Below are 18,113 nucleotides of genomic sequence, written 5' to 3' on the forward strand. Positions count from 1 at the left end.
GTCACTTGAAACAAAAAGGCAGCTGTCACCCATCACAACCACACTTGTGTTCCTTCATTAGTGAAACTTCTCCTGCCATAGGAGAATAGCAATTCCGTGACTGACACAAATCCAGGCACATGATTCTGAAATATCTACGCCTTGAACAACTTTTCCCTGTTCTCAATAAAAATTGATTGTGATTCTCCACTAGCTATTTTCCAAGCAAGTCTTTCAAAGGAATAAAGAGATCACCAGAAAATACGGGGCCCCAACAAAAATGACAAGCCGTTCAAAGAACTGATATAAAAAAGGTAATAACTCCTTCTGCTATAAATGGAGAAGGTATTTTAAGGCACATTTAAATAAGAATTTGGCTATTGATATTCATGCAATATTCATATACTGAAGCTTCTACGTGAAAAACTGCAAATATTTTCAAGGAACTTGAATTCCCTCTTTATTTACTCCTTCCTCCCCAAAATGTGGCTTTAGCTCCTTTGCAGAGGCACAAAGCGATGCTATGTTACATGTTTAACAAGTTATTACCACCTGAATATGCTGCACTGAAACATGAAGCGACCCCTTCCCACCACAAAGCAACAGAGGACCCAGTGCCAACCTTCCCCTGCAGCCGTGCACAGGGCTGGAGCACAGACAGCACCCGCACTTGGGCAATGGGACATTTTTAGGCAATGGGACATGCAGAAGTACCTGCACAGCCAGAAAGCCCTCCAGCTGCGCGAGGGCGAAGGGCCTCCCTGCAGCAGGGTTCCTCCCATCAGGACCTTTGCAAGGAGACATTGTCCAGGGCAGCATCACTGCCACTTTTTTGCTGGCACTTGAACAAGGTGGGCACCAAGGAGGAGGACACAAGCCCTGCAGGGACAGTGCAGGGGGGATGAGCACGCACCAACAGTGCCAAGCTTCAGGCAGCTACGCAGCTCTTGTGTTTAAGACGGCAAGATGTGTGCCGCTGCATTCAAAGTTTCCTTTGTGAGGATCTGCTTGAAAAGTGAGAGGAGGAAAGATCTAGTTTAAAAGGTTGCTGAGGTTTAGGAAAAGGGGGAAAAAAAACCACCCATAAAAAAACCCCACCACTCAATTTCAGAGGGACATAGTTCATGCACTCCAACTATCAAGAGGAAAATCTGACACATTATTGTAAAGAAACAGTGAGATGCAGCCAACAGCTCAGTGCTTTAGCTCTAAATCTCAGCTGGAAAAAAATACAGCAGCAGTTGAAATGTACTGAAACTAGAGTATTGCTGAAGCAGCGTGTCGCTGGGCACCCAGAAAGCAGCACAGCAGAGTGGTGACTAGAAGACTCTTTATATTGAACGCTACGGCTAGAAGGGAAGCTTAAAGGAGAGGATGTGCAGTGCTGTGAGCAGGGAGGATGTGCAGAGCATGTCCAATAAAGGCAGAGGTGGAGGGTTCCTGGCATTTGCTCTAGGTGCTTCCTGAGGACACAGGAAGGGTTCAGATCAACCCGATAACCTCGTATCAGAAAACAGATGTACTTCTGCGGGTAGAGACCAGTACTTAAGAAATAGGTCATGGTGATGTCTGCCAAAGCACAGCAAGCTTGTAGAGAAAGCCATTCTAGATGCACATGCCTTGTTGAGGGAGACTGCACAACCAATCCTCTGCTAACAGGGGATGCTGCTGGCAGGACAGCCTCTGCCTCCAGCTCCTGTGAAACTTATCCTGGGAAAAGGGAGATGAGTGACTCCCAGGGAGCTCTCTCCCACCTTTTTCCAGGTGTAAAGCAGCCTATCTGCAATGTGAATATTTGGAGTCATGGGGAAGAAGGAAGGAGAGAACACGAAGATAGGGGGTGGGGGTCCTTGTGGCCAAAAACAGGCAAGACAAGGCTATTGTGAGAGGTAACAGGTTTCTGATAGAGCAGTGAATAGGAGGGACCACAAACAAGCTTTTCAGGTCTGACAAGAACCAGGCTTTGCTGCTGAATACGCATTAGGAACAAGTTAAGATATGTATCAGCTGGACAGGTGAATAGCTCCCAGCTGCAATGATCGTATCTGTCTTTCTTTACCCTTAAGTAAACTGGTTACATATGCTTTTCTTTTGTGCTGGGGAAAATGTCCTACATGGTGCAAATGTTTTGTGTCCTAAGCCTCTCTGAGATAGACTGGGTGCATGAGCAAACATCATCTTCAGCTGTCTGCAGATCAAAACAAAGATCACATTCCCTTTTGGGTTTGAGGCAGAACCATAACACACACTGAGACTGTTTTTAAACAGCTGGTTAGATTTCAAGAAATAATTTTGTATGTCCCTAGGGAATGTAATGTACAGAAATGTAATTACCCTGAGCATTTCTCCAAAGGAGAGAGTGGTTTGTCTTTCAAGATGCGAAAGGAAAACAGGTAAGAGAAAACACTCTCATTTCTGCTAGTCACGTTTTGGGGAACAGTTCATACAATTTTTAAACCAAGTCCCCATGATGCAACTGGAATGCTTCCGTAAGCTAAGTTCTTGCAGACACAACTGAACAGCTCCTTACACAAGGGTGAAAAACATATTGAGACTGAGCAAAAAACTAACAGTTGTTAATTGTATTATTAAGTTATACGTGGCTTTGCTCTTGGAGGAGATGTAACTCATGTTGAGATACTGTTGTGGTTTAACCCCAGCCAGCAAAACTAGCACCACGCAGCCACTCACTCGTCTCCTCTCCCCCCCACCGGTGCGATGGGCAGGAGAATTGAAAACAAGTAAAACTTGTGGGTTGAGATAAGAATAGTTTAATAATTGAGATAAAAAATAAACAATAACAATAATAGTAATGAAAAGGAAGATAACAAAAAGAGAGTGAAATATAACCCAAGAAAGACAAGTGATGCACAATGCAGTTGCTCACCACCTGCTGACCGATGCCCGAGCAGCGATCCGCCCCTCCTGGCCAACTCCCCCCTGTTTATATACTGGGCATGACGTTCCATGGTATGGAATATCCCTTTGGCTAGTTTGGGTCAGCTGCCCTGGCTGTGCTCCCTCCCAGCTTCTTGTACACCTGCTTGCTGGCAGAGCATGGGAAACTGAAAAATCCTTTAACTTAGGATAAGTGCTACTTAGCAACAATTAAAACACCAGTGTGTTATCAACATTATTCTCACACTAAATCCAAAACACAGCACTGTACCAGCTACTAGGAAGAAAATTGACTCTATCCCAGCCAAAACCAGGACAGATACCAATCACTGCTTCATTTTGGGTAGGATTTGCTAAGTGCCTGGGTCAGGTTTTCCAAGAGCAATTTAGGGCACTGAAGTAACTGCATCCCTCTTGAAGATTTTACACTAGAGCATTCTGAAGTTTTATTCCTTAATTTATTGGAATTGAAAGTTCACACTGCCATACGATAATACTAGAAAGTGTTTTTCAAAACACCAAACATAGGTAAAGAGTAGTGTCAAAACCAAAAGGGACTGCTCAGATGCTTAAAGTTCAACACAAGCTGTACATTTGTAGACCTCTGACTTGTCCAAGACTGTACGACGGCAGCTAGGCAAAGAACTTCACTGCAGAGGTAGTCTTACTTCATATTATAAATCAGATTAGTATTTTTAAATTTGTAGGAGATAATATTGTTCCCAAATTTATATTTGTTCAAGGCAGCTATACAAATGAAAGGCAGAAATAAAAGTGGTACAGGAATTAAAAACCTAAACTGGGTAAAGTCATTTTCCTTACACAAAAGGAGAATACTTTGGAGAACAGAGAAAAAAAAATGTCAACGGCTCTTAAATTAGAGGGTATTTAGAGCATATTAAATATCAAAAAGTAACCGTACAACACCTTGAGCTCAAAAGCAGAGTCACTACTGCTTACGTAGAGGAAAGTGTTTACAGGATGAACCAAACTCCCCCATATGCAAATAGCTGAAAGAAAATGAAAGAATCACACGTCAAGATTCATTTGATTTGGGTTTACGGGACGCAATAGGAACAAAACTCACACAGCTACTGAACTGACTTCATCGAAAGTGCACTAGCCTAGAAAATCAGTTCGGTAGCTTACTTTCAAACACAACTTACTTCTAAGCATAGCTTACTTGAGGCAGAAAGATTTTCTGTAATGCAGTACAATTATACAAAGATATCCAGGACTGAAGTTTCAAAAGATTTATAAAGTTAGACCACAAAGAAGTGTACGGCTTTTGTGCTCTGGATTCCTTCAATCTCACATTATTCAGCAGTGACAGTGACACCCAATTCTTCTTCAGGGCAGACACAGGGGTATGGTTTCATAAGCCAAATCAATAGCTCCTAAGAGGAGAGGAGAGGAGCTGTTCTCTCCTCGCATCTCTTTCTACCTTGGACTCTGGCTCTCATCTGATCTCACAGAGAGACTACTCAACTGATTAAAATAATCATCTCAATTTTTTTCTTTGTTGGTCTAGTAAATTGACTCATCTTACCTTGTGGTCAGATAAATGCCAGTGTCAGTTCAGAGGGAGTGAAAAAACTGTAGTTCCGAGCAGGGGGAGGAAGCACAAGACCTCCTCATTCAGTGGCAGCAAGGTGTTAATTCACACTGTGGAACATCTAGTTCTTCATAGCACTCAGCTGTACTTTGAAACTATTGCCTAAGAAAACTATAGTCACCAGACATATGGACGTAGTCTTAATCTAGCTTGGGTCACTCTAAGGAAGAAATTTTAAAAAGAAAACCATTTTAGACATATGAAACCTATTTATTACTCTTAAAGATTGCGAGGGACAACCAGAAAGATTCAGATGGCATAAAATCAGTAAGTTTTAGCAACAAATAAGTTGGTTGACAAGAGAGCAGTAAGGAGGAGTAACAGATACAAGAGGGAAGGAAGCCCTCATTAGTTTTAAAATGGAGCTTGACCAGTTTAGTCTCTATAAGGAATTATACAACAATTACTATCTCTAAGGAATTATACGACCGTTACTATATCAGAGAACAAGATCCAAGATGCAAGCAGCTCCTCTAGTACCATGAACAAACCGGTAATGTAAGAACCATGGAATTACAGGTTATACATCCTAACAGCAGAGTTAATCTTGCTCCTATTACCTTTCCATACATTTTATAGAGTGCTCTTCACCATGAATCACATTCATATGTGAGGTTTCAGCCTGAGCAACACTATTTCAAAATGCAACAGTGTACAATTTGGATCTATCCATATTATCATAAAAAAACAAGTTTTCAGTTCCTCACTTCTAGGGAGCTTAATTTTTTGGATTATGCTTTAACACAGTAAAGAGTTTCCTAGCTTTAGTTTATGCTCATCCTACATTAGTCTATTAACTCTCACCCCATCTCAACCTGCCTAATCCTCCCAGAGCAAGGTGGCATTTAACCAAGCTTGGTGTCAGCACTGAGGATGAGAGGGGGGAGGGAGGGACGGGGTGGGAATCAGGAAGGGTAGGAGTGTCTGAAAAAACAGTCCCATCACAGCTGAAGCAGTTGGGTGGTAGATCCATGTCCTATCTCTATTCCTTCCTTTAGAAAAGGACAATTGTTTTCTGTCTTCATTATCAGTCCTATGTCTGATACATGTTATTGCAATTATTTTTCTGAAGGTTGTCTTTAGTTCCCACTGATGCTGTCTGCATACAAAGACATGTGTGATAATTTTAGCCTTTCATTCCACAGCCAGGTGTCCTTCTGCACACTCCTGTGTATAGACAAAGCAGTGGTGAAACAAAAAGAGATCTTGTTACACAAAGCTTTAAGTGTGACATTCAAAAGGAAATCCACAGAAAATTTCAGATGGGAAAATATTTGCAAGTGCTCTCCTGCATTTTGCATACATGATCTAACTATACTTACTGTGCAAGAACTTGTAACCATATATTTATTCTGGCCCTGGATAGTCACAGTGAAATACTGACATGCCTGTAACAATAGGAATTGATCATCATTTCTGTCACAAAAGCTTGTTCTCACACACTCTGGATAAATACTTTGTGGTGTCATCAAAACTGTGGACTCTTCTTGACCTACTTTTCGTTTACAACTAACAACTGTCTCTCCCCACTGCTATTTCACCAACCTCCAACAGCCTATGTAAGATGGACTTGGGAGCACGTTGTTCACCTGAGCTATCCACAAGACAGACCGAAGTCCTACTTCACATCACCACCACCTTAGATTAACCGTTGTCAGCAGCCAAATACCGCACCTTCAGCTAAGTGCTTTATCCTCCTTCAGAGCAAAAGTTTATGAACCACATGTATCAGCCACACAAAAGACGGCCTGCAAGCAATGGATGTCTACTACCTAAGGGCAGATTAAATTGCTACCATCCATGAGGTCTACAGCTACCAGGGAAGTAATGACATAGCGTGCAGGTACACATGCTATCTTCAACCTAAAAAGTGTGAATAACAGCCAAAGCAAAGATGCAGCAATAGAAACTTCAGCATGGGCTGCTACCAACTTGCTGGGTACGCTAGGTATGTACACAAAAAGAACACCAAAACTGCATTATTATATCCTCCAACATTTGGCAACGTTTGGCAACAGTATGGTCTAGTTCCCCACTAGCATGATTAGCATTATACAAATACACAATGTTAAGTCAACCTTCCACAGAAATACCAACTTGCATAAGATAATTCACAGACTCAGTGTCCAGAAACCTCCTCACCATCCAGAGTTCGGCTTTACTTTTATAAAAGAAATGCACAGACTCAAGATTAGAAGCTGCTAATACCATCTATCGTCACTGCTTCCGGTTTCTAATTCAAGACCATTCAATCTACCCCAAGATCCCTGTGTTTGACAGTCTACTTCTAAAATATCCTGCTTTCCTTATGTATTTGTGTAGGAAGAAAGGCCCTCTTGGGTGCACTGATAAAGCTAAGTGGAGCTGCAGGACAAAACTGATTTTGTGCTTTGCCAGATTTATCAGCCAGTAGGGTCTCAGCTGCCTTACCACATTGCAACAGTGACTATGGACTTACAAGAGAAGAAGTCTACGCTCCAAAAAACAGCAAGGTGAATTACATGAAAAAAATAGGACAAATTACTTTCCCTGGTTTTCTTTAAAATCAGGGAGAAAAAATCTCTACGTTTACAGATTGATAAAGACAGTAATAAAGCATCTGGTAAGTGCTCCCTTGGATAGCACTTTCCCCCATTATTCACTGCATGTGAAAGCTTTTCTGGCTAAGTTGCTCACTTGCAAATGTATATTCCATGCAGGTGTTTGTGCTATCAACTCAAACTGGATCAAACCACACAGCATAGCTGAAGTATGTCAATCTTTGAACGCACTACAGAAATACGCTGCATTACTGGGAACTGCAAGAAGAAAGCCACACGTATCCTTAGATCAGATAGAGAAGGTCGTTCTTATTTTCTGTCATTTGCCCTGACAAGCTGTTCAGACACACGGTATCTATCTGTGTGGTCAGGAACCCAATTCTTAGGCAAATTCTACATCCTGTTTTCAGTTACTGAAGAAAATCCAGGTACAGGAAGGACAGGTTTCACACTGCCTTTCTCAGACCTCTGCTGGATGGAGTTCATTCAGGTTAAGAAACAAAATGGTGGGAATCAGAAAAAGCAAAGACTTCCATTAGGAAACACTAAAAATCCCCAACATATAATTTAAACTGCACATTGCTTGGGGGGTTTGTTTGGTTTTTTTAGAAAAAACACCAGATACACTTTTCAGACTAAGCAACGCTTAAAAATCAACCCTTTCACACATCTAACTTTAATTTTGTCAACAAATTTACCTTGACAGTGACAATGGCTTAATGCACACGACTCTGTACAGCTCTCTCTGAAAACAGACCCAACATTAGTCCCTCTGTAGCAGTACTGGATTTGGGCACAGCTCTACGAGCAGCTTAAACCAACCTACGATGAAGCTGTTGACGAAAGGGGCGACTCCATCGACCTTCTTCCTCCACGGGTTCCTGCCACCAGCCCTGCACTGGCCGAGTGTCCTGGTTTCAGCTGGGATAGAGTTAACTCTCTTCTTAGTAGCTGGTACAGTGCTGTGTTTTGGATTTAGTGTGAGAATGATGTTGATAACATGCTGATGTTTTAGTTGTTGCTAAGTAGTGCTTATCTTAAGCCAAGGACTTTTGCGGCTCTGGCATCGGTCAGCAGGTGGTGAGCATTGTGCATCACTGGGCTCCCCCCCCTTTTTTTTTGTTATATTCCTTTTCATTACTATTATTATTATAATATTTCATTATTATTATTGTTAGTATTATATTTTACTTTAGTTATTAAACTGTTTTTATCTCAACCCATGAGTTTTACCTTCTTTCCCGATTCTCCTCCCCATGCCACCAGGAGCAGGGCGGCGGAGGACAGGGAGTGAGGGAGCAGCTGTGTGGTGCTTGGCTGCTGACTGGGGTTAAACCACGACACCAAGGTCACTAGATGCCAGCCTAGGGAAAGCAGCTCCTGGCTCTCTGGGCTGCTGACGGCTGAAGGCCGGGACTGGGACCACCCAGCTGGGCTCAGGAGGAGGATGGGCAGCACATCCTCTTTTAGCAGCAGTGTGGACACCTTAAATTGGCTTAAACTGTTTATGAAAGCGCACCCTGGGAGGGATATGGTGACAATTAGAGCTAGTTCCAGGTTTCTTATACAAAGGTGGAGGTAAAAAGGGTCAGTGATTATTTCAAGAGATGGGGGGATGCAGAAAAAGAAGGTTCAGTGAATTATTACTCACTTTGGCTGTAAGTAGGCTCAGGAGCATTTTGGACATGGGTGGACGAGAAGCTGCCCACTGGTCTTTCTGTAGTCTGACAGACAGTATTACCTGTGAATCCCATTCAGGTGAGTGTCACTACCTTATCACAAAAGTATCACCATAAAATTTCTGACTATCCACTACATCAGGGACTCAAAGACAACACAGAGTGAGGAAAATCAGCCTGTCAACAGAGCAGGGCTGAGGAAAGGAATACTTAGGCATCACAAAAGAAGACATGCATTTTAGAAAACTGTTAATGCTACGCATGCTGTTTTCCTTCATTCATTTTGCTGCGTGAACACACAGCAGCTTGCCTGGGAAGGCTGTGCCATGTGAGTGAACCAGGACAACGTCTCTTCAAATCACCTGCTGTACTGCCTTGTCTATTGGTTGGTGATTACAAGGTCATAGGTTAAAAATATAGACGAAAATCAAAGACACTAAAGATACGGGACACACGCCCTATTTTCATGTACAGAGATGACATCAGCATCTGATGCGTTGCTGACTGCCAGCACTTCATCACGCAGTTCCTCAGGAGCCACAGAAAAGAGCAACTCAGTTTATACATGCTACTGCTCCCAAGCACGACCTGACAAGTCACATCACAGACATCACAACAGACTGACAAGACATGAGCAAACGTCAGTGTGGAAAGCTGGGAGCAAGAGCGTTACAAAATCAAAAAGATTTGGCTTAACTTTGTATTATTATTTAAATGCAGGTGAAAGGAGTTCTGCTTTTCAGAGCATTTAGGTTAACTTCCAACCATGTAGTTCAAGCACAATATGGGAACTTGTTGAAGAGAAATTAAAAGCCTGCTTTGACGATACCAGGCTTGAGTTATGCAGACTCCCTGAGAATTAATCCCTCAAGCCTCTGCTTGGAGACCAAAAGATTTGCAATGATTTCAAATGCACTATCTCGTGCTCCTTATGTACTTGGCTTATGAATATTCCTGCCTTAAAGAGATACAAACCTTACAAATGTAAGCCTCATGTCTGAAACTACAAAGAGAATGTTCTACCTCTTCCCTGTGGGCAGAGATCCCCAGAGAGCTACAGGGAGTCACTGGGCAGGGGAAAGAGACTACAGCACTGATGTACCTGGGTGCTGCAGAGGACTGCTCCTCAGGCACCTGGGGCGTGAGTCCCGGAAACCTGAGTGGGGGAAGCGGAAAAGGATCCAGTTTGCCTGGTTGACAGCTCTCCCAGGAAACGTGGAAAACAAGAGAGTCCAACCCTTTCCCCCCCAGGACAGATATCAGGTACCAAAATCACCTCCAACAAGCGGCACATCCCCTGCAGGCACTCAGAATTACTTCACAGGGCACCCGCGCTCAGCAAGTGCAAGACCCAACAGGCAGCTGGCACGACCTGGGAAAGTTCAGACTAGCCCAAACATGATCAGCCAGTGGATACTGGAAATGAAGGACTCGCTAACCACGCAGACGTACTTCCCTTCATTATGCCCAGCAGAAATATGACATCTCTCTTCATTAATTCTCCCGACCTTCCCTTTCCCCTCCTGCACACACACACCTGCCACAGCGTTGCGGTGTGCTATGTGACCAATTGCTCCACAGCTTTCCTCCCTTCCTCCGGGGGCCACTTTTCAGAGGTGTTAAGTGCATCTGCATTTAAATATAATTAAGAATGTAAGTGGTTACTCCTCCTGAAAATTCAGGCCCTGGGAAAACAGACAGCCCTTGGAAACGCATCTGGTTCTTTCACCAGTGAGATCACTTTTTGCTGATCAAACACTAGTTGTCTCATTCCCTAGTCTGACCTTTGTGGAATAGATCACAAGACGTCACTATCTTAAATCTTACTTCGAGTAACTGCTATAGTAGAACTTAACTTTCAGAAAATATCAAATCCTGGTATTTTTTCCCCAGTGACAGAAATTCCACTGTAACCCTTTTTAATTTTCTGCCTCAATAATTACTGTCACTGTTAAAAAGGTATCTCTGATTTCTAATCTCCCACTTGTTTCTCTCCATCTCCTAGCCTGCTCAGCCGGCCAAAACTCTTTGCTATGATATTTCAATTACTTACACAAGTAATTTAGGATAAGGCTCTGGTTTTTTTTCCCCCTCAAGAACATTTACAACTGAAGGAGTCTCTCACAACTCCCTCTAGTCCCCAAAAATTTGCTTCCTCCCCGAGCTGTGCTAAACAGAGCTTACAGTAAATCAAGTCGGAGAATCTGAGTTAAGAGCAAAAACATTCCCTGTCCCAGCATCCTGGGTCCTGGAGGTTCAGAGAAGGATACCAAGGACAAGCGAAGGGTAACAAGGACAAGTGAAGCCATGAAACAGCTTACACATAAGGAATGCCCAAGTTCTTCAGCCTGGAAAGGAAATGATGGAAGGGGGGTATTTTATAGAGAGAAGAGTACAAAAAAAAAAAAAAAAAATCATAGGAGGCTTGGAGATGGTAAGTAGGAATTGACTCTTCCGTTACTTCTACAAGAACCAGTGGCCACCAAAGCCAGCAGGAGCAAGATTGCTCTTCATGCAAGTGGTAGCAAACCTGTGCACTCTCTACCAAAACATATCATAGAAACCTCCACAGGCCCAGGGAGAGACAAGCTAAGCATATGGAAGAAAACTCTCTAAATGCACAAACTACAAGCAGCTCAGAAGATCCCCAACAGCTGAAAATCGTCAGAGGACAGGAGAACATTAGTGCCAATAATTTTACAAAATCCACTGTGTTCTTAAATCTTCCCCAGACATCCAGGTATGGCCTTTGTGGGAGAACAAATGCTGTACTAAATGGGCCCTAGTCTGAAACAGCATGGCTATTCCTATGGCCCCTCTAGCACTTCTTCGCCCCAGAATCACGGACACCAGGTTTGGATGTAGTGGTTCAGCAGCAGTCACACCGTAATTCCCATTATTCCCTTGCATAAACCTTCCAAGTACCTGTACTATTTTTTTTTTCTCCAAAGTGATGTTTTGCAAGTTTATGCTCAAATAAATATGCACATCAAGTATCCCAAGTAATTTTTCAGAGTTAACAGGCCCCTCATCGTGGAAATCTTTGTTCATCCTACCTTTGAAACATGTAATCTGCCTGTGCTCAAATTACCAATCAATTCACATAACTCAGCATCGGTAACTCACGCTGCTTACAATTCTTACAACTTTGTACAAATGTGATGGGCACTTTTTTTCCCTACCTATAAAAGTGTTAAATCACACACAGCACACAACTGATCCCTTCAGAGCTAAAACACACCTGTTCAGTCATCCTACTGGAGGGAGATACAGTCCAAATTTAAAACTCATGATGTTCTAGAATATAAACTCAAGAGCCTCACAAAACACTAGCATGTAACATTAGCAACATAATTCTTACAAATGCAATTGGCCTTGATTGACTATTTGAAAATTACAGAAGGAATATAAAAATCCTGTATCAACCCTTTTTAAAGGCTTACTGAAGAAAATCCACTTCAGTGATCAAGACTGTTCATCAATGAACTCTTAGGACTCCTACGTGAAAAGCAGCTCTGTCAATTAAAAAAAGAGATTACATCTATTAAGCTAATGTTTACCTTCATTTCTAACTGTTTGAGTGGAGCAAATCACACCAGAGGATACAAATACATCCATTCTTCTACGTCCTTTCCTCCTCCCTGCTGCCCAGAAGCACATCAGAAAATTACTGAAAATTCAACCACTAGCATCACATAATGAGCTAAAATTATTGTTAGTTTCTCTTTTGTTCTTAACACTGTTAAGAAATCTCTTTATTTTTATGTTACTGGACACAGTTTTCATGTTCTGTCCTTTACTTTCCCATTTCAATTCCCTTGCTTCCCACTTGAAACGTACATTAGTTTACTGACTATCCATGGCCAAGTTTACAATTTGGTTTTATATATCCATATAGCTTCACTTCCATCTAAGAGAAGACTTAAAAACAGCTCAGTCTTCTGTCTTAACTATAGGTTTTGAGGCAACTTGTCATGTGTTGATAGGCAATACCTACGGATTACATACAAAACACCAAGTTTTGCTTATTTGTATCTTTTACTTAGTTTTACAACAAACAGGAGCTTATCCGTCAAGATGAGAATTAGAAGAGGATTCCACATATGGGGAGCTCAAGCAGCATTAAGACGTTTCAATCCAAATTTTCAGAAGTTAAATGCTAACAGCATTATTTCTGGTACTTAATGCTCAGATCAAATTCTCCTGCCTGCGGACAAGGCATCCCTTCTGCATGCGACAGTTTCTAGTAAACACCAATTAACAACCCAGCCTGAATATAATCTGGTGGCCTTAACACTGATCCACTGGGATTCGAGATCATTTGTTCTTATTCCAAAACAAGTGATCTGAAACTGGCTGCCTTTCAATCATTCGTCCACCTCATTCTTTCTGCATGGTTTCAACAACCGATGCTAATATACCAACTGCCTCAAGCTTCCCAACCAGTCACTGCCCACTACGTCCAGTTTACACTCATATGTAAGTTATTCCAAACCCCTTGTTATTCTACGCAGGCAATTACAACCAAATAAACTTCTTCCTATGCTGCTTTAATTTTATTTGAGATCTTGATTCCGGAATAAACAAATTCTTTCCCTTTTCATCCCTCTTTATATCTACTCTCATTTTTGCTCTCTGAAGCCAACCTGAAACACAAAGGCTAAAGCAAGCTCTCAGAACTTGGGAAAACTCAGATCCTGTTCCTCTTACTGTTGTATTAAGCAACTTAACACAACACTGAGTAGCCCAGTTTGTAAATCACTTGGATTACTTAGAATACAAAGTACTTTACTACACGAATAGGGCTGACCAAATCAAGCCCCCAGAGATTAGGGCTGATTACAGTTAGCTAATTACAAGCAAGAACTTACATGGATTATTGTATTTTAAGTGCACTCTACCTTTTTATGACTAGCACCTTAATTAAATCCTCAACTGCATCCTACTGTTGAATAACCGTACCAGGTAGTACAAAAGACAAAACCAGGACTCATTAGCAGAAGGAAGTTTCAATTTTCAATTCAATATATACTGAAAAGTCCACCATTTCAGATTAAGCCTATTCACCTATTCAGCAAACGACCTAACTATTAGAAACTATTATGCAAAGCGGGTTCAGTAAGTGCCCCACCTTTTTATTAAATTTAAATTCTCTAGAGATTTTCACTGATGGCAAGCAACTTTCAACTTTGAAACAGAGTAAGTACTGCTGGTATCATGGGAGCCGCCTCTGCTGGCTCTGTGCTAGTCAAATCTCACCACACTATGAGTGATGAAAATTGCTATGCCCTCTCTGTTTTATTTAGTAACATTTGTTTTTGGTCAGCTACCCAGAACATTCAGAGGCTTGGTAACTGCACGCATGCTGCGCTGCTCCCGTATCACCCCCTGCCCGAGTGATGGCAGGGAGGACAAGTCAAAAAGGCACCCATTTTCTGCCTCTGGACTCTGGGAGATACTCTGGCACCTCCTGTTCAACATACAATATATTATCTCATTAAATGGGCACATACCATTTTCCCTCTCATGGCGTTTAGGACTCCTGCTTGTTTTGGACAGAAATCACAGCTACAGTAAGAGGAGGTTTTGTTAGTCTCACCTCCCACACTCTTGCTGCAGAAACTGAACACCACACAGTGAATGAGAAAGGATGGCTTTATGATTAGAGAGCAGAACGATAAGCTAGTCAACTGGATTTTATTTTGCTGATAAAAGTAACTGTGTGACGCGGGACAAGTCACCTAAACCAAACTTTTCTTTATGATGCATTCTTTAATGGAGACCAATTCCTCACACATGTCGACCGCTTATGTTTTCAAGCAAGCTCAGTGCAATCTAGGAATATTCTGCACCTCTGGTAGAAAGACACATTATATCGTGCTGAAATAAATACATGGATGAAATTCAGAGTGTTGTACTCGACCCTAATTTACATCACTGTTACACTGCCCGCTTTCAGAAGGTCACAGTTTTTCCTGTTTCAGGGTCTTCAGCAGCAAAACACAAACGATCATTGTCACCCAGCTTAGCAATTCCTGACAGGAATCCTGGTTTCCTAGTCTCACAGGAGCCTACCTAACAAGTCTATCCCAGAGATGTGCATCCTGCCTCAGAGTCAATAAACTGGTGCTTCCAGGTTGTTACAGTTCCACTGCTGAGTTCCTGCAACTCACCTCATGTTTGTGAACGTGTTTTAGAGCCTGTGACATACGGGGAATGGGGCAGGGGGGAGGGGAATCAAAGCTTAGCAAGTCAACATCTTCCAACAAAAACAGGCTTCCCACAGAAAGTGTGTCTGAACCAAGCAGCCAAGCTGCAGAAGTAGCTCAACTAGGTTATCCCAAAAAGAAGGGGAGAGCATCCTGGGCACTGGGTATAGCAGTCAGGGTGCCTACACAACCATTGCACTGTGCCAGACAGACACATCCTTGGAAGTCTGAAAGCAGATTACTACAGCAACAACAGCAGGAAGTGTAAGACAAAGTTAAGAAGCTGATTACCACATAAGCCAAGAGATGAGGCAAAAATAAGGAGAAAGGAGTGTTACTTCCATTCGTCCTCAGGAAAGAACAACAAGCAGTATCGGCGCCTCTGTTGCCTTAAGGCAAGAAAACAAGGGCTACATCTGCAAAGCAATGTCTTGTAGGGTCAGGTTTGGAGACTGAATGGTACAAATTATTTCAGAATTAGAGCGCCACTGAAGAACAACACAAGTGCTAAGAGAAAAGGAAAATATGAGGCTACACTGGAGAAACCTTCTGGCAGTGGGACCTGTTCAGCCATTTAGCAGTGCCTCCAAAGAAATGATCAGTACCTCATACCATTAGGTTATTTCTAACGGTGCCACCACAGTGCTAGCAGATATGGTGTACAGAACAATCTTGGCTGGGGAGAGGGATGCCGGAGGATCCCTTTCTAGAGGATGCCCGAGTCGCAGCTCCTCCTCCTCGGCTCGGCGATGCCACCCGCCGGCTGCAGGCATTAACGCAACACGGCACTTGGGTACCAGGCGAGGACCTCCCCGCTCCATGGCTGCGCTTCCATCTTCTTCAAATAAGAAAAGCCTTTATAACCACTTTCTTTTCTACAAAGCGTGGCAGGGACCAGCACCACACCACCTCCAGTTCTCCGCAGCCTTTGGAAACTGCATTACAGTCTTTCCACTGGAGAAGAGGGATTTACTGAGTCAACAAAATCCTTCTGACAGAGTATCAGTCCTTGTATAAGTCTATTAAAAGGCATGACATTCAAAGTGAAAGAGTAAGGATGTCACTGTCAGCATTTACAAATTCATAAAGGCAAACACATTCACAACTTCTAATGAAGGGCCGTGGTGTGCAAGGAACAAATTGTAGTGAGATGTGATATTCCTTCCCCGATCTCTTAGAACAATAAATAAAGAAGGATTTATAGTCCTGTAAAATATGAAAGGGAGATTATTCAGAGGACAGGGATCTTCGCTCTGTTGGACTGACAGACATGACCCTTCTAAGCTCAAAGCATCTTATGACAAGACCTCCATTAAGCCACAAAATAAAGTATGTATCCATCATCATATCAACACAGATGAGAATATGCAAGACTGTTGCTACATCTAATGCATTTTTCTTTTGACTAGGAAAACTAAGCATTTTGGCAAAGCGCAGAAAGCATTTAGAAAAAGAATTAGTAATTCCTGTATCAGATTTTCCTGAAGTTCTAGACATTAAGTCAAAGCTGGGTAACTGGGAAGAAACAACCATCAAACAAAACCTCCAAGCACTCGTGCAAACACACCTGGAAAAATGGTTAACCATAAGAGAGAGAGACTATTTTAGTCAGAGCACCTCAAAAACATCAATAGAGGGACAACTCAGAGTGGAAAAAATGACGTGGAAGGGAAAAAAAAAAAAAAAGATTGAGGTATATGCATCCATAATGTTCAATAATGAAGACAGATGTATATGCATGCATAATCCCTCTCAACCATTTTCACATGAAAGCATATCAACAATTAAAAAATAAAGTCTTTACAGATTTCGCAGTACCTTCCCATCACCGCAGCTAACACGTCTTCCAGGAGGGAACTGCTGAATGCACACCTTCTGGCAGAACTTAGCTCAGCAAGACAGTTGGTTTTGTCCTCCGCCGCATGCAGGTAAAAGGCTGACTATTCAAACAAGTCCAGTTCTTACCGGCTGCTACGGGTGTAGGGAGAGCTCTCAGAAACTGCTCGGGATGCTAGCAAAGGCGGCAGCTTTCAGGAGAACAGCAGTAACAAAAGGCTAAGCAGGTAACCGCTGCCAGCTACAGCTGCAGTGGACGAAGGCAGATGTAAGACATACAGACTAATACTATGGCAACTAACGATTCCACTGAAATGACTTCATTTTGAGAGTTGCATAGGGAACATGGAGCTATCGCATGTTTCACAATCAACTGTTTTCCATCTCTCTTTAAACTTTCACAATTTTGGTGTTCCAGTTGAGTAAAAAGTCTTTATTTAGGAACAACCGAAAGCAGGCATTTAAACAACAAAGGGGTTTCTCTCTCTATGGATTTTGTCAGTCAGGTCTGTACTCAGCTCAACACCAGCATTAAATTACTGTATTTCTCAACAGAAATTCTGTATTTCTGCAGAACCCAGAGGCTTTGCACACCCGCATGACAGCCAGTAGCATTTCAAGTCACCTCCACAACGATGCCAGTCCACATGAAACACAGGAACACTTATGAAACAAATATTAGTAAAACCTGTGTTTGTATTGACTGTTGGATCACAAGCCAAAGATGACTGGAGAGCTTTACGTTCTCCCTCGCCAGCCCCACCACAGTTAGAGAGAAGGATGCCATCACCCCCCCTCCTCCCCCATCTCGCCACCACAACTGCCAACTGTCACAGCATTTTTCACAAAACTACTGAAACACTAGAGAAACAAAATTCAGCTACCTCACAAACCCCTAAATTCCTCTAGGTACAAACCAACAATAAATCGCTGCTTTTAGCAGAAGCACTTTACTAGGAATGCAACAGAAGTTTATATTTTGGTGTGTTTGGTTTTTTTAAATTAGCATACTACCAAAACAGAAAGAGTTCACAGGTTCATTCATTAACAACTCTCCAGTTTTCCTTCTCCAAACTTTATTTCAAGAACAGTGTGGTCAGAACTTCAGACAAAGAGAAGCAAGTTTTCTTTTAGTTTCCAAATTATTGATCTCATCAGATTCAAACGTGCCAAAAATTACAGACTGATCAATAAATCACTGTAAACTTTTGAGATTGCCAGGAAACATTACTCTAAGATTTATCTTCTTTTTGGTAAGGCCTGTGTTGCCTCACAAAAGACCATCTTCAGGTGTGGACTAGTCTGCATGCGCCAATCAATGCATAACAACATTTTTACTGCGGATTCATTTCTTTCT

The 18,113-nt window shown here is 42.2% G+C and overlaps 1 protein-coding gene across 6 annotated transcripts in view; it reads right to left on the reverse strand.

Annotated features, from left to right (window-relative positions):
• NCOA7 (nuclear receptor coactivator 7) overlaps positions 1 to 18,113 on the reverse strand; it is a 100,839-nt gene that overhangs the window by 37,162 nt on the left and 45,564 nt on the right. The window lies entirely within an intron of this gene.

The sequence above is a fragment of the Gymnogyps californianus genome, chromosome 3 (assembly GCF_018139145.2).
Source record: "Gymnogyps californianus isolate 813 chromosome 3, ASM1813914v2, whole genome shotgun sequence".
NCBI classification, from domain to species: Eukaryota; Metazoa; Chordata; class Aves; order Accipitriformes; family Cathartidae; genus Gymnogyps; species Gymnogyps californianus.